This window comes from Typopeltis vanoorti, chromosome 25, assembly GCF_054136105.1.
Source record: "Typopeltis vanoorti isolate ZY-2024b chromosome 25, IOZ_Tvanoo_1.0, whole genome shotgun sequence".
Lineage (NCBI taxonomy): Eukaryota > Metazoa > Arthropoda > Arachnida > Uropygi > Thelyphonidae > Typopeltis > Typopeltis vanoorti.
The window spans coordinates 39923302-39950759 of record NC_143573.1 but is presented as its reverse complement, the minus strand read 5'-3'; the positions used below and the strand labels follow the sequence as shown (position 1 = coordinate 39950759).

The window sequence follows — 27458 nt, the reverse complement described above, 5'->3', positions numbered from 1 at the left end:
ACACCTCCAGCTTTCCTGACACAAATACATCGCAGCCTCTCTCTCAGATCCTCATCGCATTCTCTCTCAGATTCCTTCCAATCACTATTTCATACCCATTATTTCTCCCTATATCTCTTCATAGAAGTACTTTCATGGAATTGGCCACCATCATTCTTCTTTCTTCGAAGACTGTAATAACAAGAGCAATTGCCACTGAATGACCATTTACTATGCTTCAGCTTATCCAATTAACCAACTTTTCTTCCTCCTCTCTTTCATTTCATCTGTCTCTATTCTTTGGAACAGCCTTGCTCACTGTCTTCCCCAAAGACAACCTCTGTCCATTCAAGAATGTCAACAGATTCCTTCTTTCTTCTTACCCACACAAGGCGCTGATGTGTTATAGGTCATAAAACTTTTTGTGTGTGGGTATGATATAAAAAAATAACTGGTTTGCCTTTTCCAATTGCATACACAAGCAGGCAGAAAGTCATTTACTATTACCAATAATCTTACACAAATTGTTTCCTTGCCTACCAAAATACCATACAAACCAAATTAATTTTCAAATTTTCAAATACTCAATCTCTTCCTTACTAGCAATCCTTCAAGTAAACTGGATGTTTCCAGACGATTCCAGACCACAAATTGCCTTCTCTCCCATGGAGTTCATTCCATTCTGAGATGATCTTTGTGACTTCTACACCTCATTTCCTTGGCTGAATTGTTTACAGCCTTCTTATCCAAACACTGAAACATATGACATGAATAATTCTTATTAGTATACAAGCACTTGATCCCAACAGATCAAGTGGCACAGCAACACCGGTTGCTGTGCGCAGACTTTAAAATAAAGTCGAAGAAAAGAACCTTTGGAAGCCACAGGAGGAAGAAAATTAAGTGGTTTCACTTAAAAGAAGAGAGTGTGAGAAACGGTTTAGGGAGAAGGTGTTAGAGAGGATTTCAGATGGACTAGAAAGTGTACAAGACTGGTGGAGACATAATTCAAAAGTAATTCTAAGCTGTGCAATTGAGATGCTTGGTGAAACATCCGAAAAGATTAGACAGCAGAAGGAGGGTTGGTGGTGGAATAATAATGTACAAGAAGCAGTGACAGCTAAGAGGAAGGCAAAGCAGAAGTGGGATGAGTCAAAAGTAGAAGAGGACAGAGAGTTCAGAGAGTTGTACAGAGAGAAAAAGCAAGAAGCCTAGAGAGTTGTTGCACAGGCGAAAGCCATGGCATATCAAGAACTTTATGATCAATTAGAAACAAAGGAAGGACAGAGAAAGATTTATCGATTGACAAAATGTAGAAATAAGGCAAAGGACATCGTACATGTGAGGCAGATTAAAGACTCTGGAGGAAGGGTATTAAGGAGGGATATGAATATAAGAAACAGATGGAGAATGAATAAAATGCAAGGACTCACAGAGAAGATGGGGAGCCTTATGAGGGGATAGTGCAGAATATTAGTAGAGTGGAAGTGAAGGAAGCCAAAAAGAGGATGAAGAATGGAAAATCAGTGGGCCCTAACAGGATCCTAGTGGAGGCATGGAAGGCACTGGGGGAAGAAGGAATTGACCTGCTGTGGGACCTGTTAACAAAAGTTTCTCAACAGGAAAATATACCCGAGGAATGGAAAGAAAGTACTCTTGTCCCCATCTACAAGAGTAAAGGGGATGCACAAGACTAAGAATTACAGAGGAATAAAGTTGATGTCCCACACAATGAAAATCCTAGAGAGGGTTCTTGATGGAAGACAGAAGAAGGAGATGGAGATTGCAAAGGAGCAATTTGGATTCATGCCTGGTCGATTGACGACAGATGATGGAAAAGTTTCGAGATAAGCAAAGGGAGCTACATCTGGTATTTATTGATCTGGAGAAAGTATATGATAGAGTGCCAAGGCAAGAAGTCTGGAGGTGTCTGAGGAAGAAGAAGGTACCGGAGAAATATGCCAGGTTGGTACAGGAGACGTACAGAAATGTGAAGACAAGAGTTCGAACCTGCCTGAGAGAGACAAAGTTTTCCAGTGACAGCTGGCTTGCATCAAGGGTCAGCATTAAGTCCGTTCCTGTTTAATATTGTGATGGAGGATGTGAGCGACAACGTACCTTGGACTATGTTGTATGCAGATGACATCATGCTGTGTACAGAATCAAGAAAAGAAGTGGCAGCTAACTGGAAAGTTGGAGGAAAGAACTGGAAGAGAGAGATATGAGACTGAGCAGAAGTAAGACAGAGTATACGTGTTGCAAAGTGGATGGCAGCCATGAGACAGATCTGGAGCTGGAAGGAAATGTCATCAGGAAGGTCAGTGACTTTAGATACTTAGGTTCAATAATGAAAGAGGATGGTGAGGCTGAGAAAGAAGTGGGATGCAGGATACAAGCAGGATGGAGGAATTGGAGAGAGATGGCTGGAGTGCTATGTGATAAGATAGTGCCGATCAATCTAAAAGGCAAAATCTACAGGACAGTAGTGAGACCAGTTATGATGTATGCTATGGAAACTGTAGCCCTGAGGAAAAATAACATCAGCAGGATGGAGGTAGTGGAGATGAGAATGCTTAGGTGGATGTGCAGTGTGACCAGAAAGGATCGTCTGAGAAATGACTATGTAAGGGGAACGGTGAAAGTTACGAACTTAAGAGCAAAGATACAGGAGGAAGGTTGGGATTGTTTGGTCATGTGATGAGGAGTGACGAAGAGTGTGTGGGAAGAAAGGTCATGCAGATGGATGTGCAGGGGAGGAGGAAGTGTGGACGGTCAAAAAAGAGATGGAGGGAGATGGTGGTGGAGGAGGACTTGAGGATGAAGAACTTGGATGTGGCTACAGCCCAAGACAGGAGGTTGTGGAGGAGACTCACCACAAACAGCGACCCTACTGAAGTGGGAAAAGCTGCAGAAGAAGAAGTATGGAAGCATTTATTTCCTATTACACTTTAAGCTCTCATTCTCATCTGAGTTGTTTCTCCAAAAAATGTGCCAAGGCTATACAAGAGAAAATAACTGCAAATAAATTATCACTACATCCAAAATGCTGAATGGACTAAAAGCAGGAAACTCTGAGCACAGAATTCCAGAATGAAATTCTGTGCTCAGAGTTTTATTTTATTTTAATTTTATTTCTTCTTGTTCCATATCCTGTACTCTGGAAATTAGGACAGCTTCAAAACACTTTCTAAGATGGGTGTCAAATCTTTACCATGAAAGTCGACAAATGCCATTGAAAAGTACAGGAAATCTCAAGCAGTTGCTAAGGTATTATTTGGTCAGGTTTCGCAAAAAGTAATAATAAGTAAGCTCTCCTGATATGGTCTTTCTTCAGGCTTTTGCAACTGGGTTGCCAGTTTTATCTTAGGTCACACATTATGTGTGATGGTGGATCTTTATCTTCAAACTCTGCAACTAATGTTATGATTCCATAAGGCTTTCTTTTTTTTTTTCTTCATATACTCTCATTATTCTATATATCAATGACTGCAAATCTATATACAGTTTTGCTGATGACAGTATACTTCATTCCCTATTTGACAAACCTTGTACTATACCATCGGTTCCCAACCGGTGGTAAGCATCCCCGGGGGTACGTGCTGGGCCATTCAGGGGTACACGAAAAATAATCAGTAATGGTGGGAAAACAAGTAAAGCAAACAATTTTACATTAAGATAGGCACTGAACAAAAGTGTCAGTATTTAAGAGCAGCTATTTTAAAAACAAAGGGTACAATTTATAGAAATGGGTTTAAAAGGGATACACAAGTGAAAAAAGATTGGGAACCACTGCACTACACAATAACCAAAACTTACAGAATATTAGCTTCTACGGTCATAAATTCTGATCTCCAAACATTCTCCAATGGAATGCTGATAACCTTAATGTCAATACTAGAAATAAATAAATAAAATTCATTAAAAAAAAAAAAAAAAAAAAAAAGAAAGAAAGAAAGAAAGAACTTCTTCCATGTTTCATTTTGACAACATCCAAATATTTCACAAAGAAGAGATTTCTCTTCTTGGAATTATTCTAACTTTCAAACTCTACACTACAAATATCACTTCCTTAGCAATCCAAAAAAAAAATTTTTTTTCACTTAAAGCATTACCCAGTGCTTTATATATAGATGGATTTAAAGGATATGAAAACAAAATTAAAAAAAAAAAAAATTTACCTATATTACTATTAGGTAGTATTTCATACTACCTAATAGTAATACAGTATGTTAATGTTTTCTTTCTTAAAGATAGCTGTTGCTGTCTATTTTCACCAAAATATGCAACTTCATTGTTTGCTCATTTCTTAGAAATCTTCATGCTCATCTGCTTTGCACTCCAAGTTTTTTCGATTTGTTTAGATAACAGATGTCCAAACAGAACTGTCATACCCTACTAACTAGGCAATGCCCATGAACAGGCTTGGAGGGTGGCAAAATGTACCCAAGTGTTAGAAAACGACTTAAAAAACATTTTCTTGAATTTAGCAGCACATATACCCTAACAATGGTCCTACATCCAAATCTCTTATTTTGATAATTTAGCCAGTTATACTTTGCACAGAAGTAATCTTTTTTGATCAACAGTACAGCAACTTGGCCAGTCATTTACATCAGTTATCCCTTGCTGCTGGATGCTGATACCATCATGAGTAAAAACAGCCTGTGACACAGCCTCTGAAGTTAATTCTTCACTCATTTTCTGACTCATGTTTAATTTCATAATGTGAAAGGGGAAAAGAAACTAGTAATCCTTTTCATTTTGTACTTTATGGTTCAAGACAATTTTTATTTATTTTTTTATTACTTCTTAAAGAGAACATCAGCAAAAGCCAGATAAAACCCAGTAAAATGATGTACTTAACATGTTTGCAAGAAGAGACAAATCAACTCATATACTTGATCTCCAGGCAGGACACCAGAATGTGTCCAGTGCATATTTGGCATATATTGGTAGTTTAGCACAAGAACGAAAATGACCCTATATAGTTACAACACATCTCCCCTACAAGAACCATATTGCAGAGATACAAGCAAAACAAAGTAAATTTTTTTGTGGGACTAAAACAGCATACAATGTATACCGTATTTAATGAAAAATAGAGTAATTAGAAGATTTAGTGTAATTAGAAACAACTGGAATGAACATCATACTGCATAGTCACAAATCAAACAAGGTAAGTTTCATTGTACCACTAAATTACAGTGTTGCTTGAGGTGAAACTGATGTGAGACACAGCCTTGTGTGAATGTGTTAATATACCTACAAGAAAGTAATTTAAAATTCTAAAAATAGTTATTATTATATGACACCTCAAATATCTTAAAAGACACAGTAAAAATAAAAATTTCATTAAATAACTAAGCTTATTTGAACATCAGATAAACATGTAAATAAATTATAGTATATTATAAAATTTAAAATGTATCGCAACCATATATCAAATGTCACTGTTTAAACAAGGTGCAAGTACACCTTACCATTGTGTACCATCCCCAAAAAAAGTACTCATTAACTTTATACAAATCACAAATATGTCCATGCAGCTTGGAATATTACCATATAGGGGTGGTGTTCCTAAGAATAATATAAAAATATTTCATTTGTTCAGTGCAGAAAAGAGCAGTTAAATTGATTAATGATCCATTTTTCATCAATTTACTCCACTTCCTTTTATACATATGTTCAGTTTCTACTGTACATATGTACAGTTTCTACTACTTATACTGGTAATTTTTCCTCTCTTCTAAATATGTTAAAACAAGTGCAGAAATTATTGCACCCTTGCAGTTCAATTCCAAATTCACAAATTTTTTCCCCTCTTAATTCATCCTTTCTACTGCTGTCTGAACAATGTTTCTTAAAGAGTACAATCCACAGGTTTTTAAATCCAATGTTAACAAGTTTCTCTTATTTTCATCTGCTCTTTTGCCTATCCACAGTACTCAGGAATTGATATTAGTTCTCATGTACTCAGGAGTACATATAAGTTGAACAACCTCTTTTATGATATTACCATAAAAAATCATTGGTATAGACCAGGGATGCACAAACTTGTTAAGGCCGAGGGCCACATAGTTCCATTGTTACTTATGGGAGGGCTGCCAAAAAAAAAATTGAAAGTTATCTACCATATAGTTTATTTTATTTATATCTATCATAATTGTTACAAAAAAGGTAATAAAAAGTAAGTGAATTTAATTTGATGAGTGACATTGCATTGATTTGACAACTGTTTTGATATTTGGTTAGAGTTTTGTAGTACCCAACCGCAAAATTGATTCTAAATTTTTATCACTCAAGTGGTTCCTATTTTTCGATTTGTTAATATTCATGACTGAAAAAGTTTGTTCACAAATATATGTTGAGCCAAAGAGGCTTGCACATTTTAATGCATTATCTAGCAACCATTTATAATTGTTTTTATCGACACAACGATAGAAGTTTAATAAATTGCCTTCGTTAAATTTATTTCGCAGGCTCTCATCGTTTTGAATGTCGATGAGTTCAAGTTGTGCTGATTCAGGTTTATTTTCAGGCAAAATAGCAAAAGGATTGCAAAATAAATCTAGCAACGGTTTCACTTTTTTAAAATCAGAAAACCGATCCTTGAATGCTGATATCAAGTTATCAATCTTTTCAACATACACAATTTTGAAGTTGACATTGAACTTTTCAGAAACTTTCTTATAATTAGGAAAATGGATTTAATTCCCTGACTTCAGTTGGATTTGAAATAGATTTAACTTGCACTGAAAAGAAAAATGTGGCCGTAAAGTTGAGTAACCAATTGATCTTCGCCCTGAAGTCACGTATTTAACGTATTTAAATGATTAGTAATGTCAACCAGAAAGGCTAAGTTACATAACCAATCTGGATTTTTTATGTCAGTGACGTTTTTATTTTTTTCAGTCATGAAGATTTCATCAATTAAATTTAGGAACTGCTCCAATGTTTGTCCTCGACTTAGCCACCTCACTTCTGTGTAAAAAATTAAGTCATCATATTCACTTCCAATGTCTTCAAGAAACTTTTTAAATTGTCAGTGATTAAGGCCACGGGATTTTATAAAATTAATCGTTGAAACCACAACTTTCATGACATGTTCAAATCCAAGTTTCTTAGGGCACAAGCTCTCCTGGTGGATTATACAGTGGAACTGTATCAACTCATCGTCGTGCCGTCCCAAATGCTCTTTCAGTGTTACCAATCCAGAATTAGCTCCTATCATGGAAAGGGTATAGTCAGTCGTGATACCTGATAATTTTGTCAGATCTAAATCAATTTTGGAACACTGTTCCAAAAGCCCAGTGAACATGTCATTACCTTTCGTTTGATCTGACAATGAACTCATTCCAATCAGTTCCTCACTTACCTCAAACTCTTGCATTATTCCATGTGCAAATATTAACAACTGGGCTGTGGAAGTAATGTCAGTTGATTCATCAATAGCTAATGAAAAATATGCAAATTTCTTTGAATAAGATGTTAATTGGTCCTTTACATTTTCCGGCATTGCAGTAATTCTTCTTTGCACAGTCATCCTGTTTAACTGAATTTTCTCAACATTTTTGGCTGATTCAGGACAAATTTTTTTAGCAGCTATTTCAAGGCAATCTTTAACGAAATCTCCGTCTGTAAATGGTCGGCACCTTTTTGCTATAAGGCGAGATATTTCAAACCTTATTTCTGTTGCGATTTCTGAATCTTAATAGGTTTTGTAAACATCACTTGCTGACCTGTCAATTCTCGTTTCAAAAATGAAATCTTTTGTTTACGTAGTTCTTCGGGTAGATTTGAAAATGTAGAATGCAGACTTTCATAGTGTCTCCTTATATTGTATTCTTTTGGTATGGCTACAGCAGTTTTGCAAATCAAGCACACGATATTATTAAACGACTGCACAAAACCATATTTTTCGGTCCAGCTATCCTGAAATTGCCGTTTTTCATCCTGTAGTTTGCGTTTCCTACTTGGCCCTGCTTTATCCATTGTAGAATTCATTTTTTGCCGTTTCCTAGGGGTGATAATTAATTGTAGCAACTGCACCTACGAAAACAGAATACTCATCTGACAAATAGACGAATTATAAAATTTGTTAACATTATTACTAACCGATTATCATAAGTAGACAGGCAATCGTGACATCACAGCTACTTTGCTTTGCACATGTACCATTTTTAAAAATTACCTATCGTGTAACTTGTTAAAGTTAAAATAATACACGGTGAGGTGGGATCAAATGTGGCAGCAAATCAATGGAGGGCCACATGCGGCCCGCAGTCTGTGCATCCGTAGTATAGACGAAACCCTCTGGTCGGAACAACCAGGGTTCGATTCTCATCCATGATGCGAGAAACCTTTATCTTTCGACTAAAGGTGAGTTAGCCAGTCTCATACAGAGACAAAGGGTTTATTTTCACCCGGAAACTCTGGTTTTTCATCCCTCAGAACAGGCAAATCAACCCTGTGAACATACATGTACTAACAATCATGAGAAGGGCTCAACTTAACCCACCCCAAAAAAGGGGGAACCCCCATATATTATATTATCATTATTATTTGACACCTCCAGGGAGTCCAAAGACTCATGGAGGGAGTGTGCCAACAGCATCGAACGATTGGTCCCCTTCCAACTACTAACCGCGTTCAAACTTACTTAACTGAGCCATTAGTAGCAGAGGCTCTACCAATCGACCAACCTTTGCTGGCAAATATGAATAAATAAAACCATAAAAAATGCCCTTTTTCCACTCAAGATACTAATACTCACTTGTGCAACTGCTAACATATCCACATGGCCTTGGAATACTACTGCTAACACAATTGAGGTAATGCACCAAAAAATATAAATAAATAATTTGAAGCTATTCCAAAAAGGACAAATCGATGTTGGCAAATACTATGCTGCTTCTGTAGTTATTTTCACAGACAACATTCCAATGAACTTACTGGTCACCATCACCTTTACTTTCTTCTAAAACTGCAAGAACACCAGAAGCTGTTAGTTAACATCCATTTACTGTCCAACATCGACATGCCAAACCAACTTCACTTTTTTGCTCTTTCATTCCATCTATCTCTGTTCTCTGAACAAACTCCCTCATTGTGTCATCCCCAAAAACACTACACTACAGTCTTCAGTTGTTTTATTCAAGAAAACAGGAATCAAACTATAACCAATCTAGACTAAACAGGCCTTGAAGCCCATGTTTAGTCTAGAGATTTACCAGATTAGACAGTTTCCCCCATTGTACAAATACTAATGTGTTCTGTATACCTTTCAAGCATGCATTAAAAAAAAAAAAAACATCCAAAGATGATACTATTCACCTTCAGTTTATTTTATATCAACTCTACATAGAGAAAATATGAAAGCCTATGGCCTGTCAATACCATATATTGGCAAGAGGTAAATGGGGAAAGTAGATTTATACTTTTCCTTTTGTACTCATATCTGCAGGCCTCCAAGTGAAGAGTCTCTAGCTGTCAGCAAGATGGATCCGTAACCTCGGGACAAGAATTAGCCCGGAGGACTGAGCTAGTTGGGCTAGGGTCTGAAGATGGTATGGCACTGCACTAGGAGTGAGCAAAACTGTCCACAAATGAAACTGATTGAGCCTGACCAGCAACATGGCCTTCTTGTGGAATGCCAGATAGCCTGTCTGGTGCAAATGTTTTGGCCAGCAACTAACAGCCAACTTGGAATTGGCACAGACCAGGGGAATATGACTGTCCAATTAAAATAAAGCATTGCAATGTCCATTGTTTGAGAGATGTTGTCGCCATGTGATCTCTGCTCACTGTAATGAATGTTTAAGTGAAAGAATGTCAATCAGATTGTAGGTAATTGGTGGGAATAAATGTGACTTTCATTGAGGCAGATGCCATCAGACTTTGGATAAAGCTCTGGTGCTGCAGATCATTGCTAGCCATTTATCACTGAAATTGACTCTCAACACCAAGAGTCAATATGAGAGAAAGCCTAATAATATCCTCTAAGGAGTGTGAAATAACACATTCAAAATCCAGTGCAGAAGACAAAGTGCAGCATGGCTCTCTTACAGAGGTTTATGTAAGGGAAATGCTGAATGCTACTCCTAGAAACATGAGACTTTGCCACCCCACACCAAATGCAGAGAAATGGCTATATAGCAGCGACATTATTAGAACTGTGAAGAGGTGACGTACTCTTCAAACAAACACCCTGTCCCAGAACAGTAACTGCTGGGCACCTCTTTGGATAATTGATTAACAATGTGCTCATTGTAACAAGTTTGATGGCCTTGACTACATGAAATAGGAAATCTACAGATGACTGGTTGATGACATCTTGGGTTAATAGATGATAGTGCATGCACATCAGTATAGGAGGTAGATTCAGTGTGCTTAGATGAATGGGGTTGAAGTTTAAATTCACAACTATCAAATAAAAGTGTAATGTTCAACTAGCCACATCCACTGCAGACCCTGACCTGGCATTAGTGAGGTCACAAACAATCTGGCAAGAATCTAAATAAACAGGTTTGTATTACTATAAAGTTAAGTACTGGCAGGTATGGCCGATAATAAATTAAAGATACCAAGAAATTATATACCTGGTTTAATCCTTTATCCAAGTGTAAGCAAACAAAATTTGTGCCTAAAGTATTTTCAGGACTGGGACAACTTGTGGTAAAGGTGGTATGACTTCATATCACTTGTCTTAGTATCTCATAATGCATGTCCACAAGGAGATGTGCTTTGCATTATGAGATACTAAGGCAAGTTATGTGAAGTCACACCAGTTACCACGAGTCGCCCCAGTCCTGAAAATACTTCAGGCACAAACTTTGTTTGCTTACACTTGGATAAAGGATTAAACCAAGTATATAATTTCTTCGATTCAACAATGACTTCTAAGGCCAGAACATACCAAGCTAGGCCTAAATCCTTGATATGCATGATGATGATGATATAATTTCTTGGTATCTTTAATTGATAGTATAACCAAGTGGAAAAACTTTCAACAACTAACTATCTCTAATCCAGAGTATTTTAATAATAAAGTGTGATACATTTTGGCAACTTGTATATGAAAAATATGACTTCTGCATTACTTCAACCTTCGTATAACATCTGGGTCTGGCTCCCACTGCTGAGACCTCAATAAAGGTTGAAACAGGTCTGGGTAGTGACCCTTCCCATGATGCATAGCATTATACATGTCCACAAGGAGATGTGCTTTGTATTATTGGATACTAAGGCAAGTGATGTGAAGTCATACCACCTTTACAATGAGTTGTTCCAATCCTGAAAATACTTCAGACACAAGCTTTGCTTGCTTGCACTTGGATAAAGGATTAAATCAAGTATATAATTTCTTGTATCTTTAATTTATAGTGACCAAGTGGACAAACTTTCAACAACTAAATGGCCGATAATCCCTAAGTAATATTGTAATAAATGCACGAACTGAACACTTTTAGGGTCACGTGCTACAAACATTTGAGGGCTTATAAGTTGTTGGCCTGGTTGGTTGAGTGGTTAGAATATCCACTCTCCAGCCAAAAGGCTTTGGATTCAAATCCCACTATGGGCATGGATGTTTGTGATTGTCTGTGAAAATATTAGTGATAGTGGACAGTAGATGGCATTGGTGTAGTTGCGATTTGTTTTAGATGGTGGATTGAGTGGTGGAGACAGAGTTGTAGTGTAGGTGCCCTCTCTCTCATTGAATCTTTGGACTTCCTGGGGGTGTCACATAATAATAATTCTTAATAGGATGATGACTGAATGCCTCTAAATCAGAATCCCATCTAGCCACTGCAAGAATACTGTTCATGCCTTGCACATTGAAAGGCAGTGCAGGCAGTGGATAGATGGGATTCTGACAGAGGCATTCAGTCATCATACCACATTAAGAGCTATCAGCCCTCAAATGTTTGTAGTACATGAACCTAAAGGCATTCAAGTTCATGCATTTACTACAATATGACCTAGGGCCTATTGTTACGGACAACTCCAAGGAGTTCTTAGACTCATCGAGGGAGGCCCTAAACATATCAAGAACAACTATTTGGCATTCGCACAGTATCTATCATACCTCGCCTTTAACTCATTTACAGTCATGGCACCCACAACAAACTCTGGCAGCTTATTCCACTCATTCACCATTCTCCAAGTAAAAAACCTAGTTCTAACATCCTTGCTAACTACACTCTTGCTCAGTTTCCATGGATGGCCCCTAGTTCTCCCATCACCAGACCTGTTCTGAAAAATTACCATGTTACGGCACATCTGGCAACGAGGCCACTAGAATGAAAGCATTAAGACAGCCATTGAGACTATGTAGCCTGCTTCCTACACCACACTATTCAGGTGCGATACACGGGCACCAAATCATCTACAGACCTAGGTAATGGTATGCATATCATGCTTGAAGAACAGCCACAATACAACAATTTATTAAGATGGTGGATTGAGGGGATGTCTCAATAGTCTCGAGAGGAAATCATCCATATAGCGAATGATGACAGATGACTTGAGATAACTGCAAAGAGCAGAACAGCCAAGCATAAAATGGAAGCTTGGCAAGTGGACTTCTGTCCTAGAACTGATCAAATGCCCTGGAAATGTCAGGAGCAACTACCCATTTCTCCATACTTTTTTATTATATTCTGAAGAAGAGTAATCTTGGAAATGACTTATAGTGTGGATAGAGAATAACAGAATTCAAGCAGGTGGGCAGTTAATAATTGATTAATTGGTGATTTTCCAGATGTGAAGCTAACTGCTGTAATTTTTGAGAGAACTGAGATGAGGGGTTCTATGATTGATTTTTATCTCTTTTTCAGAATGAGTTAAATATAAAAAGTTTCTCATGCTGAATGAACATAGTCTTCAAGTCATGATGGAGTTTGGTTTCAACATTTCCATTGTAAGTTGAAATCACTATACAAACTATAAAGATACGAGGGGTACCCAAAAATAACCAGAATTTTTTTTTTTTTTAAATGTTATTAAAGTTTATAATACCATACTCTAGTCTCCTTCAAAGTACTCTCCATGCAAGTAAATGCACTTGTCCCAACATTTTTTCCCACTGTGGCAACAGTTCTGGAACTGTTTAACTGGAATACTGTTTATGGTCTCCAGCAAACTTTTCTTTCCAGTAAAACAGTTCCAGAACTGTTGCCACAGTGGAAAAAAAAGTTGAGACAAGTGCATTGACTCACTAGCTTGCTCCCTCAAATCGCAATAAACATTAACACGTTTTTCTCTCTCTTTTTTTTTTTTCTTTTATTCTCTGTGGGCAATCGAGGCACAAATTTAGTGGACACATTCCATTTGCAAATTTTCTGTTAAAATTTGCTGGCATGAACTCCATGACAAATTCATCTCTTCAGGAACTTGCTCAATGGTCTTTTGACAATCTTCACTGATCGCTTGACAAACCTTTCTGATGTTTTCATCATTTCTACTTGTCGAAGGTCGCCAGATTGGGGATGGTCTTCAGACATGTCCCCATTTTTTAAAAGGGAAAACCACTTGCAGACTTGCATTTTACCTAAAGCATCACCCTTGAAGGCTTGAGGAAGCATAACAATAGTTTCAGCTGCACTTTTACCCAAAAGAAAACAAAATTTCACACACACTCTCTGTTCCTTGTGGTCAGCTATCACAAAATCACCAAAACTGCTTGTACTGGACTGGTCTGAAAAGTTCTCGATCTCAACCACAGATGGCAACACTATCAGCAAGATTTTTTTTTTCTAATCTGGTATATCTGTCATAAGCATCCATGTGAAATTGCAAGTCATTCTATCAAGTAGTTTGTTTTATACAGTTGTCTGCAGCTAAAGTGTTGTCTGTATCCCTTGAACTGGATAAAATTGAGTATTGTGAGGTTATAAAATTCTTTGTAAAAGAAGGTTTAATGCCAAAAGAAATTCATTCGAAGTTCATAAAAGTTTATGGGCACTCTACTCCTTTGTTTTCAACAATTAAGAAAAGGACTGCCAAGTTTAAACGTGGCATACCAGCCTTGAAGATGATCCACGTGAAGGACACCCAAAAAGTGTAACACCAAAAATCATTGATCAAGTGCACGATATGGTACTGGATGACCTGCGAGTCAAAGTGCATGAAATTTCTGAGACTATAGGCATTTCAAAAGAACATGTAGGATATATTTTGCATGAAGAATTGCAAATGAAAAAGTTTTGTGCAAAATGGGTGCCGTGCTTGCTCACAGCAGATCAAAAACACACTCACATGAAAATCTCTGAACAGTGCTTGGAGTATTTTAACAAGAATAAAACTGATTTTGTGCGTCGATTTATTACTATGGATGAGACTTGGATTCACCATTACACATCAGAATCCAAACAGCAGTGAAAACAGTGGACAGAAGCCAGTTGTTCAGTGCCAAAGAAGACAAAGTCAGTTCCATCAGCAAAAGCTCATGGCATCGGTGTTTTGGGATGCTAAAGGCATTTTGTTTATTAATTATCTTGAAAAGGGTAAAACAATAACCGGAGAATATTATTCCAATCTTTTAACCAGACTAGACAAAAAAATTCCTGAGAAAAGACCAGGTTTGCAGAAGAAAAAAATCATCTTTCATCAGGATGCCCACAACGGTATTTTGGCAATGGGAAAATTAAGGGATCTGCACTATGAATTGTTGGAACATCCAACCTGTTCCCCAGATTTGGCTTCCTCTGACTTCTCTCTCTTCCAAAACTAAACTCTTCTTCACTGGTATGTTTTTCTTTGAATCAAGAGGTGATTGCAGCTGTAGAGAGGTATTTTGCAGATCTTACTGAGAACCACTACAGGGATGGGATAATGGTGCTGGAGCATTGATGGAATAAATGTATTAGTCTTAAAGGAGGTTATATTGAAAAATAAAAATAATTTTGAAATTATAAATTCGTTTTTTCATTGTTAGGCCGAGAACTTTTCAGACCACCCTCGTAAGCAATAACAAAAAAGCAACCAGAACAACAAACCAGTTCACACAGAATGATGCCACTTGCCAGACTAACACAGAAAACTGCACACTCATGATGCCAAGCAGCAGCATCCGTAAAGTAGAACATTCACGCACGCAAGGACGAAGTTCAGATTGCGGTTATTTTTGGGTACACCCTCATATATTAACAATTATAACATGATTAAATGCTAAAATGTGTAGGTCTGTTTTATTATATTAATGAATTATTTTTACTCTTTGTTTATAGTGAATTAATACAGTACTGTATACAAATTATAACAAACTTTCTGTGTACTGTACCGTACTGTATACTGCAATAGGAGCATACAATGCTTCTCTGTGCTTACCAATAATATAATCACCTGGAAACCCATAGAATAAGAGTAATTCTTCAAACATGCTACTTTATTGATTGCACAATTAATCAGCAATAGCAGGAGAGACTATGTCATCAAAAACAAATTCTTTAAATTCAGAGATGGCAACAAAGAGACTGATGATAATTTGCCATATGAAACTTGTGGAAGGTTTAAGTTCATCTTCAAGAATGAGGTGACATCAAAAGTAGGCATCTTTAAAAATCTGTACATTACATCCAACACCGTCAGCACAGTTTACCTTTTCTGTTTAAATGCTTCTAAAGAAGCAAGAAATTGTGGCTTGCACCATTCTGTCTACTTTGCTTAATCTCTCCATTTCCTCAAACATTTCCTATAAGGTTGTCTTTGTTGAATCCTGTAAATGTATGACCATGTACTTTCAAGTAGCTTCTTCTGAACACTATTTTTATACTTTTCTGTCATCTCACTCGATACTGAATTTATACATTCTTCGTATAATGCATGATGTTATATTCCTTCCACAAGTCAGAGGATTAGTTTAACCTTCAGTAGTGGTTATGGCCCAAGGAAAAACTGTTTCTTAAATAAATGCTTTGAAGACAGCAATAGAGTCCCTAGGCCATGGGTTGCAAGAGTATACAGTAAGCATGTTAATGAGATGGCAGTCATAAATAGCATATATCATTAAGTTGACATGTCAAGATGATAAAAAAGATGAGTGCTAATTATGTAGCAAAAAACACGAGCACAACTGGAGGATGCCATCAGGACCAGAAGGCATAACTGCTATTTGATCAGGAGGCAAGTTTCTATAGGTGACTCTGACCCATCAATGACCCATTTAACTGTATTATTCACGTGAAGAAAATTTAAAAATATATTAATTGTAGAAGAATATTTTATATTATGAATTACAGAAAACAGTTTGACGATGTACTGTTTTTTTTTTTTTTTTTTTTTGGACCACTCTTGTAATCAAATACAAACAAAACACTGCCGCAATGTAGCTGCTAGACCAGGAAGCATGACATGCATAACTTGATGTCATAATGCTATGGGTGGGAATGGAGGCAATGATGTGTAGTACCCCACTTGTAATGTTCAGCAATGATAATCCCAAGGTACGCTATACTTTGTGATACAGTGATGTATTGTTTTCTACCCACATACAATGTTTTACACCTATGCATACACCCACATCATACCGTGTATGCTTTTGAAAGGTTAGTTAATCCTTACTCCTGATCCACATGCAATAAATAATAATAATAAAATAATTTAATAAGTTAAACAATTTATTTACTCTCACACAATTCTACTGATCTGCAGCAGCAATATTTTTTATGTGGCTCAATGTCAAGCTTGCTCACCACTGCTTTAGCTACACAGTCAGCCTACACTCCAACTAGAAACAATTGCAGTGTAATTATAGTTAGTTTTTGCTTGCATTACTTCTGGTATATGCAAAGTTTTCACTGGATTTTTTCTTGTTTCTCTAATTGGAGAAACAAGGCTTGTCTGTTTCTGCTGTGTGGCTTTCCTACAGTGTCCAGGTACTTCCTGTGGTGTAGTGTCTGTTTCTGCTGTGTGGTGTAGTGTCTGTTCCTGCTGTGTGGCTTTCCTACAGTGTCCAGGTACTTCCTGTGGTGTAGTGTCCAGGAAGTACCTGGACACTACACCACAGAAATGGCATCCCTCAAAAAACTTCTAAGAGTGCTATAACATGAGCAGCTATCCAACATCCATTTAACTGAACCCTTCTCTCAGTCTTTTTTCATTCTATCTGCATCTGTTCCCTGAAACAGTCTTCTTCGTGAAGTATTATTATTATTATTTGGAGGACTCATATACAACAGCGAATAACTGAACCACTTATGGGGATTAAATCCTGAGCATTAAAAATATGAAACAGTACACAATGTTACTAAGGAATCATTTCGAGAACACATATCATAACAATACACACACATATAGCATAACACAATCCACAACAACTCTTTACCTGCCTATATCCTTCACCAATTCTGCATTAAGACACATCTCATGCTCACACTACTCAACAACTTACAACAAAATTTAAAACACCTAGACCAGGGATGGGCAACCTTTTTAAGCATGTGTGCCAAAATCACCAAATCTTTGATGCAAAATTTTCTCACGTGCCAACAGAAATTTTGGGGAACATATTATTATTTGGTGTCTTTTAAGTATTGGGAGAACCTTTTCAAATAATTAAAAATCACATTAGAGTAGTAATATCAAATAATATTGTAAGGGTGATTATTGTATTTTTTACTAAGTAATTTAAGGAAATTACAACGTCACTAGGATATACATTAAAATAAATTTTAATATACTTCAATATTTCGGCAACGTCACGTTGCCATTTTCAAGAAACTTATGCCTGCGTAGGCACAACAAACAGTAAATGAGGAAGAAGCAGTAAGCTATTATTTCTCCTAAAGTCCTGATGGTGCCACCTAGCGGACAATATTGGTATTCTTAGGCGATTGAGCTGAAGGTCTTCTGATGTAGGTTTCCCAAATTTGAGGCAGTCTCATGCAGCCAAATTTGTTGAGGTTCGGATTGTTTCTTAGGGCTGAAGCTGATTCCACGAAAAGCCTTTCATACTTGTATTTATTACGGTGTACTATCGCGGCTTTCTTCCACCGTATTCTATGGCAGGTATCCAGTGCATGGTCAGCAAGACCAGAGTGGCTGTACTGGTGAAATATGTAAAGAAACTTAGTAAAAAATGCATAACCAACGTCTAAGCCTTACCACGAGATGAATGGTGATTATTGTAAGTCACGCAAGATTGAATGAATGTAAAAATTAGCGACGGAATTTTTACTTAAAAGTTCTTGAACCCTGTTGATAGCGTAGATATTTTTTTTTTATTTGCCTAATTTTATTTGTAATTCTAGCTGCCATATACAACCACACAATTTAAAGACAATTTTTAACATCAGCAACAGAGTAAACAGTAATTCTGAATTTTTTTTTTTTTTTTATAAAGATCAATCAGACATAAGTTTTTCCAGTATATTACGTGCACAATCTCAATCGTTTTACTTGACTAAAGCACAACAAAAGAAAGTAAAATAAAATATATTTTATTAATTCATAACCCCTTACAAATAATACATAAAAATTACAGATAAAATGTTATTTTACCTACATAATATATTAAACAGAAGTTAATCTTTACCATATTTTAGCAGAAAACCTCAAATCAAAACTAGAGAAAGAAAAATAATGGACATTTTATTTATTCAGAATCAATGAACTTCTGCTGCTGCATCACTGATGACAGATAATTTATATCAACTTTATATTTTGTAACCTTTAGAGATATGCATGCGCTACGAGATTTACATATTCACATAAAAATGTAGAAGCAAAAATGTATAGTAATGCTGTTGCAAGGATTTTTTAAACATACAAAAGTTTCTAGAATAGTATTCCAAGTTCATAATATACATCGTTTTCCACACTTCTCGCCATTACTCATATCTCTAATCGCTCCTTTTCAATATTTTCCAAGTCAACTCTGAGGTCAACAAATATCTGCCTCCAAATTGAGCTACTTTGAAAATCAATCAACTGCATTTCAAGAATCGCCCATATTTATCCACGAAAACAACTGCAAGTTTAATTCATCCAGCTTTATAGTGTCTGGAAACTACATGAATTTTGCAGTCTTTTTTAATTCTCTGAACTTAACAAATCTTAGGAAGAACTGCTCAACAGCTGACATAATGACGTTTAAAAATAGCTTTTGAAGACACTGGTGGTCTGTATTTATCTGCATGGGAATTATCTCATCCAGACATTCAACAAATCATTTCAGAACGAGACCTTGACTAAGCCAACAAACACTGTTGCACATTATTAGTCCTTTGTACACTGAATCCACCTATTGCAATAGATTCTGAAATTGTCTTTTATTCAAAGGATGTGCAGAAATGTAATTAACCCTGGTTACTGTTTGCATCACTTCTTGAAGTTCCTTTAGTCCAGCTTTTGGACAGTCTCCTCATGTATGATGCAATGAAACCTATCAGTGGATGACCAACATGCTTTGCATCCTGCTAGGTGCACCATCGGTTGTGATGGATACCACTTTTGCAACATCAATTTGCAGAATAGATAATTCGTTCATAACTGCTTTACATATTTCAACCCCAGTGGAAAGCTCAGGTAGTGTTACAAGGTTAATCATCTCTTTGCATACTTCGTCAACTTTACAAAATCGAGCAAAGATTGCTAGCCCAGCTAATGATGTAACGTCTTTGCTCTCATCAACACAAATAGAAAAGAACTTACATGAAGCCAAATCTTTCATTAATTATTCTGCTGTATTCCTTTCATACTTAAGTATCCAATCCTTAACAGTTTTTCTACTCATAGACAAATCTTTAATGCGTTGAATAATTTTTACTTTTTATGAAAGATTGTCAAAAAGGAAAAGGAGCACGTTATAGCTATGTTTCTTTAATATACTCCCCATCACTGAGTGGTTTTCCATGTTGGGCAATAACCTTTGAAACCTCAACACTAGCAATTAAGTTGGAACTAGGCCTACCTGAAATATATTTGATAAAAGTATCAGATTTTTTTTTGTCTTGATCAGTTCATGAGAAATTAATTCTCTTTGTTCTTACTTACTTTTATTGCTTTAGTTCTTATGAACAGTTTCACAGCGTCTCTTTACAGAAGTCCTCCAAACAACTGATTCGGAACATAAAATGCATAATACTTTATTATATTTCTTAATCATACCAATTTTTTCAGTCCAGTATTCTTTAAATTCTAATTCTCTAATATCCACTTCATTTGAATATGTTTCTTTGTTGGTGGTTGTAACAATTTACAACTGTAAAGGGCAGGAAGCAAATAAAAATATCTGATAATGGTATATTTATGTATATAGTATAAATATGAATAGAAAAAAGGCAGAAGAAAAAAAAGGAGTCAAGAAAGGAATAAAGCGAAATGCAAAAGGAAAAAGTAAATTACAACTGAATGACCAAAGTTGTACAACCACAAAGTACATAGAAAAAATAATTGCTTTCTTCATACAGCTTCCAACTATAATAATGAAAATAGGATAATGGGGTATAAACATGTGGACAGAGACATATGGACACTGACAAAAATTATAATTTGGACTCAGAAAATCTTATCATAATCACTCTCTGTATACTCCTACCAAGTTTAAGCAAACATCAAAATTACAGTTATAAGCCTACCTACACACACACATGCCAATAAAAGAGAAGGGTAAGCACACCATCTAATCACGTGTAGATAACACTTCATAATCCTAAATATTGATAATACATTTCACATAGCTTTAACAATAATTTATGTTTATGGCAATGTAACGTAGTTGGAAGGTTGTGGGCACTTAAATGCCTGTTAGGATCACTGATGATATGGCAATGTAAAGAAAATTTGCATTTAACAATCCATATTTTAATGACTTTACGATTTAATTAAATCCAAATCCACATATATACTTTAAAAAACTGATAAATTCTTTACAAAACACAAAAAAAAATATATAAAATGATGGTAAAGGAGTCATGCCACATCTAAAACAGTTAATAGTGTCTGTTTGTTTATTGCATTTTTATTTGGTATTGCTCTATTTAATAAAATTGTATTCTATTAAGTTAAAATGTAGAACTCAGCGAAAATGTTGGATATGTATTTATTTATTTAATTATTTTTAAGGTGAGCCCTGGGTTGCGTGCCAGAAAAAAGTTGTTGCCGTGCCATGTTTGGCACACATACCAAGGGTTCTCCAACCCTGATCTAGACAATTACAGAACATTAAAACACAAACTGTGGGATTTATACCAACAACACCTATATACACTTGCTAATCCCACTCTCTTCATAAAAGCTAACCCTAGCTTCGAAGTAGGTGGGATTAGTCTGCCTCAGCATGGCTTAATCAATGAATCTTCATCATCACTTCACTAATTTATAACTGAACTGTGTAGTGAATTGTATGCACGTTCGTGCTCATGTGTAAATACAATGGATAAATATTTACTTAGTGAAAAATGCATATTTATATTTATAAAAAAATTAATGTACTCTGCATTTTGTACTGAATTGTTGCACTGTACTGTACAGATAATATAATAATGTTATATTATATATATGTAATACTCTAATAATAAACCTTTTCATTATCATAGTAAAAAAAAAAATATTTATATAACATTATTTAACATTCTGTAATGAATATTTGTAGTGAACAAAAAATGTGATAGTAATACTTCAGTTGTATATTTGTAAATATTTTGTATTTGTGATGAAAATAATAAACTGTCACTGTCATTGTAAAAAAAAATATTATTATCCAAAAATCTCCATGTAGTCAATGACTCATCTAGGTAGTCCATTTGTCATACACACAGCTCATCATACCTTGCCTTAAACACATTCAAATTCGCTGCAGACACCACACTCTCAGGCAAGACATTCCAATCGTTCACAACTCTGCTTGCAAAACCTGTCTCACTCCCTTGTTCACACCCTCCTTATACAGCTTCCAGGGATGACCTCTTGTTGTCTCCTGATCTCCCACCAATTTATAAAAAACCTCTTCAACACTAATCCTATAAAACCCCTTATCAACTTGAATGTCTCAAATCATATCCTCCCTCCTATTCACCAGACACTGTAAATTGCACCTTCTCAACCTTCCCTCATATTCAACATTCCAGATATCAGAAACTACCTTAGTCAATCGCCTCTGGACCCTTTCAAAAACATCTCCTCGTCCTTTTGAAAATCAAGTGACCAAATCTTTGCATATGTAGCCTAATCAATGCCTTATATAATGGAACAACAATCTCCTTACTTCTACAAGACTGTGTCCTCCACATCATTCCAAGAATTTGTTGTGTTGTCCTCACAATTTTGGCAATGTGTCCTCTCCACATGATCTCCATTTTAGATATTTATCCACCATTACCCCAAGATCTCATTTCCTTCACCTCCAACAAGATATCCCCACCAAGTACAAATTCTACATCCCATCTTTGTTTCCCAAATTTTAAAACCTCACATTTTGCAACAATGAACTGGCATCCCCACTCCTGTGTCCATTCATTCATTCAATTTATTCAAGACTTCTTGCAAGGCCCCAACATCTGTTCTACTCCTCATAGTTCGTCCCAACTTGGCATCATCTGCAAACAACTGAACCTCCAACTCTTCACCAATATCATTAACATACAGGTTAAACAGCAATGGCACTAAAACAGACCCCTGAGGCACACCACTAGTGACTTTCTTCTTCCGGGATATTGCTCCCTCATACACAACTTGTTGATACCTATCAGATAGTCTTTAGCAAATCCATACTGTCCAAAGATAACACCACTGTTGTCAACTCAATTCTGGGTCATGGTTCTCACCAGCCTCTCCACCATTTGAACCACAACTGACACAGATAGGCCTATAATTCGATGCTTGAGTTCTGTCACCTCCTTTATGAAGCATCACAATCTTGCTTGCCTTCCACTCCTTTGGAACTCGACCCAGTGCAAGACTCATATTAAACATATATATGTCAAAGCAAATGTCAACTCCCTGGCACAATCCTTCAAAATACACAGTGACATGTCAATAAGTCCCACAGCCTTATTAATATCAAAGTTTGCCCCTATATATCTCTTCCTCACTCACAGTTATTCTCTCATCATCCACTGCTATCAAACGCTCCATGATGTCACATTCATAAGAATGAAAAACCTTTATCAACAACTCATTAAAAAGCTCAACTATATATCCTCTGCAGCAGTTGTTCTTATACTATTTTCTCCAATCAATGTTGTCTTTCCACAATCAATTTTTTTTTCTTTTTTTTGGTGGATAGATATCAAAAGAACTCCCTAGGATTCTTTTTTTAGCTTCATTAGCTAACTGCTGATCATACTTCACTTTTCTACCCTTACCAAACAAGTCATCCTCCTTGCCTGTTCTTTGTAATCCTTGTGGAATTGATTATTAACACTGTTTATGTTACCTCCATAATGCTTTTTTTTCTTTGTATTATTTTATTATTAAATGACACCTCCAGCGAGTCAAAAGACTAATCGAAGGAGGGCACCTACTCTACAACTCTACATTGCCACCACTCAATCCACCAACTATAACGAACCACAACTACACTAATGCCATCTACCACCCACCACCATCACTACTATTTTCACAGGCAATCACAAACATCCATTCCCACAGCAGGATTTGAACGTGCAGTCTTTTGACTGAAAAGTAGATATGCTAACCACTCAGACAATCAGGCCAGCAATGTATGGTGACCTCCATAATGCCTTTTTTCTCTGTATCATATGCTTAATCTCTTCATTCATCCATTTCACACCTACCTTATTTAACCTTCTGACCCTTGGAATACATTTACACATTGCTTCTACTAGACAGTTCTTGAATATCACTCAAACAGCATTGATCTCCTTTCAAGCCAACTCCACATTCCATGCGACACCTGGAATCTGTCTCCTGAACTTCCCATAATCACCAGTCTTGTAGTTTCACATACACCTTTCCTCACAGAGGTCCTGACACTGCCGGCAACCACCCAGGTAATCACTTCATGGTCACTCTCACCAACTGGAAGGTGATCTGACATCTCATTTATAATAACATCCTCTAATGAGATGATCAAATCCAAGATCCTCAAATCTTCATGTGTCCTCTACTACATACTGTCCGAGGTAGATGTCCCTCAAAAACTCGAGAAACTGATTTTCTTTACTTCCGGTTGCTGTCTCATCATTCCAGTCTATACTGCCATACTTAAAATTGCCCATAATGATCACTGTTTTCTTATTTGCTTGGCTAATTTGATTATACATTTCATGGTCGCTACCATCCACATTACCGGGTCTATAACAACATCTAAGTATTCCATTCTATTCAGCTCTATATCACACCATACTGCCTCAAAATTATTGCCACTATTTCTCCCTTGTCTGTACCTTGTATGGACATAACTCTTTCTCTATCATCAAAAGCACTCCCCCAGCTCTCTTTTTACCCTTTCTATCTTCACGAAACACTTCATGCCCCTTCCATCTCTATTCCTGTCAGGATGTCATCCAACCATGTCTCACTTATTCCAACAATTTGTGGGAATAAATTCCAACAGCAAACTAAATTAATGCAACCATTTCATTTGCCTTGCTTCTTACATTTCTAGCATTTGTATACAAGCATAATAGCTCATTCATTTCACTGATACCACTTATTAGATGCAACTTCTCCATACTTAACTCAAGCCATTTCTTTTTTTTCTTCTAACCCTCTTCAAATCCAACTGTTTTCCCTTGACCCCGAGGTTATCTCCTTCCCCTTTTTGTCTACACATGCATTCACATCCACACTTGAGGCATCAACCTTTTTCATGCTGTGTTTCCCTGTCCACCCTGAGCCTCCCTTCCCGTTTCCCTGTTTGTCTTCCACACTTGTTTTTTCATTCTCTACACTCATGCTATTTTGATATTCCATGGAATATATAAAAAAAAAATGTTGTTCTCTCGGTATGCAATATGATTACTCTTACTATTACAAATCTTCTGGAATAGAAGACTCATCAAGGGAGTTTTTACTACAATGATTTTTGCAACCAATCTCCATGAAGTCCCAAGACGATATGAAAAGACCACTCAGCCAACAGCGTATCATACATATTGAAGCTTTAAACTCCTTCACACTCCCATTTTCAAAATCCATTTCACTCGCTCAGCATGCTGCAAATACAAAACTTTGTACTATCGTATTCCCCACTTCCTTGTCTTTATCTCTTTCTCTTGTTCTACAATATGAAATATCTCTAATTTTGATCTGCTAAATACCTCTAAGCAGCTTAAATGTCTCAATCATATTACTACATCTTCTATAAACCAAACTCTACATTTTACATACTGTTGGAAGTTTTTCCCACTTGGTTATACTATAAATTAAAGATACCAAGAAATTATATATATATATATATATATATATATATATATATATATATATCTCATCTCATCTTCCTTATACCCTCTTTTACCTTGCGGTGTCGAGGGTCCATTGATCATTGGACCTCACTCCGTTTACAGGATAAGGTGGCAGCCTTATGCCCCGGTGTATCCTATGGCCTGTAGTGTTGAGTTCTCAAGGCCAGTTTGCCTACATTGCGGGATGAATATATATATATATATATATATATTATTATTATTTGCGACACCTCCAAGGAGTCCGAAGACTCATCGTGGGAGGACACCCATTGTACAACTCTCCGTCTCCACCACTACACTTGGTTTAATCCTTTATCCAACATCACATCTTATTAAAATCAAGTGTAATCAAACAAAATTTGCACCTGAAGTATATTCAGACTAGAGCAACTCATATAAAGAAGCTAATGACTTCACATCACTTGCCTTAGTATCTCATAATGCAAAGTACATCACCCTGTGGACATGTATAATGTATGCATTATGGGAAGCATCACTACCCAGACCAGTTTCAACCTTTATTGAGGTCTCATCAGTGGAAGCCAGATGCAGAGGTGATACTTAGGTTGAAGTAATGCAGAAGTAATATTTTCATATATGAGTAGCCAAAAGGTGTCACATCTTATTAAAATACTCTGAATATGATAGTTGTTGGAAGCTTTTCCACTTGGTTATGCTATAAATTAAAGATACCAAGAAATTATATAATTGGTTTAATTCTTTATCCAAGTGTAAGCAAACAAAGTTTGAGCCTGAAGTATTTTGGGGGGGTGGGGCAACTTGTATATAGAAGTTATAAGGTCGAAACCAGTCTGGGTAGTGACCCTTCCCATAATGCATAGCATTGCATTCTGGGATACTAAGGCAAGTGATGTGAAGTCATTAGCTTCTGTATACGAGTTGTCCCAGTCCTGAAAATACTTCAGGCACAAACTTTGTTTGCTTACACTTGGATAAAGGATTAAACCAAGTATATAATTCCTTGGCATTTTACATGCCTTCAACCTATCCTCATAGCTAATATTCCAAAGTCCTGAAATCATGTTTGTCATCTTGTTCAAATGTACCCCTTTCACTCCCCAAAGATCTGAGCAGAGTATTCCAGATATAATCTGCTCAAGGTCTTATATAGCAATGGAATCATGACGGCTTTATCTTTACTATCAATACTTCCTGAATACTGCAAGATGTCTTCACTACCTTCGAAATACATCACTCGCATTTCAAATTTATAATAATACCCCAAAAGCTATAGCGATTCATTTATCTATCTTCACATTTTACTGAAGGGCCACAATGTCAAAATACATTTGACGATCTTCCCTAGCTTCACACTGCTTTCATTTTTTTTAATTACCTGTAGTTGATTAATGTCCTAGTAATATTGGTGATACGATACTGCAATTGCAATTTAACCTGACTTATTTAATAAAGGAGAAGTTTTAATCAAAGAATTGAAGTTGGATCTTAGGCTGCAGTTGACAATAAAACATGACATTACTAAGAAATTAAACATATACATAAATACCTCTTCATCAAATGTTTCTCATGAAATTAAAGAATGCGTATGGTACTGATTGATTAAAAACAAAAAACATCGAAGAGGTATAGGTATCCGAACCTTCCAAATATTCACAATAAATAAACTACTAAACACAAGTAATGGCGCAATCTATTTAACGTTCGGAATCACTTTATGACGCTCCAAACCTAGCGACAAAAACACACACAGATCGTATTGTATTGTCTTTCATCATCTTGTATTGCGGCTGAATATGAAAACCTTTTAAATATATTGAAATGTATAATTTTAAAAAGGTACTGAATTTCAAGCTTCACAAAATGAAATCATCAAATAATAATAACAGAATATCGTACTAAAACTTCCTTTCAATGAGTGTAATACTCTATATACATTTCATTCATTATTCATGTGTATAATCCTTTGTGAACATACAGTATTTATATCAAACAAAATCACTCAAACTTCAGAAGTTGATTCTTTGGTGATTTTACGCGAAAAAAAAAAAAAAATGATCGTGTATATACACATGTGTTCGATTCAAGAAAATAATTATTCCACGGTTAGGTAGCTAATAAATGCCATACACT

At 36.2% G+C, this 27458-nt stretch overlaps 1 protein-coding gene across 4 annotated transcripts in view; it reads right to left on the bottom strand.

Moving 5' to 3' along the window:
* The window catches only part of LOC150092679 (mediator of RNA polymerase II transcription subunit 25-like), a 616627-nt gene extending 589606 nt beyond the window's left edge, over positions 1 to 27021 (bottom strand). For 3 of the 4 annotated variants that reach the window (XM_090414304.1, XM_090414306.1, XM_090414307.1), the window contains exon 1: positions 26875 to 27021. The gene's annotated coding sequence lies outside the window, so the exon portion shown is untranslated. Of the gene's footprint in view, positions 1 to 3795; positions 3825 to 26874 lie in introns of those variants that run through there. The other variant, XM_090414305.1, reaches the window with a different exon arrangement.
* Positions 27022 to 27458: the final 437 nt, after the last annotated feature.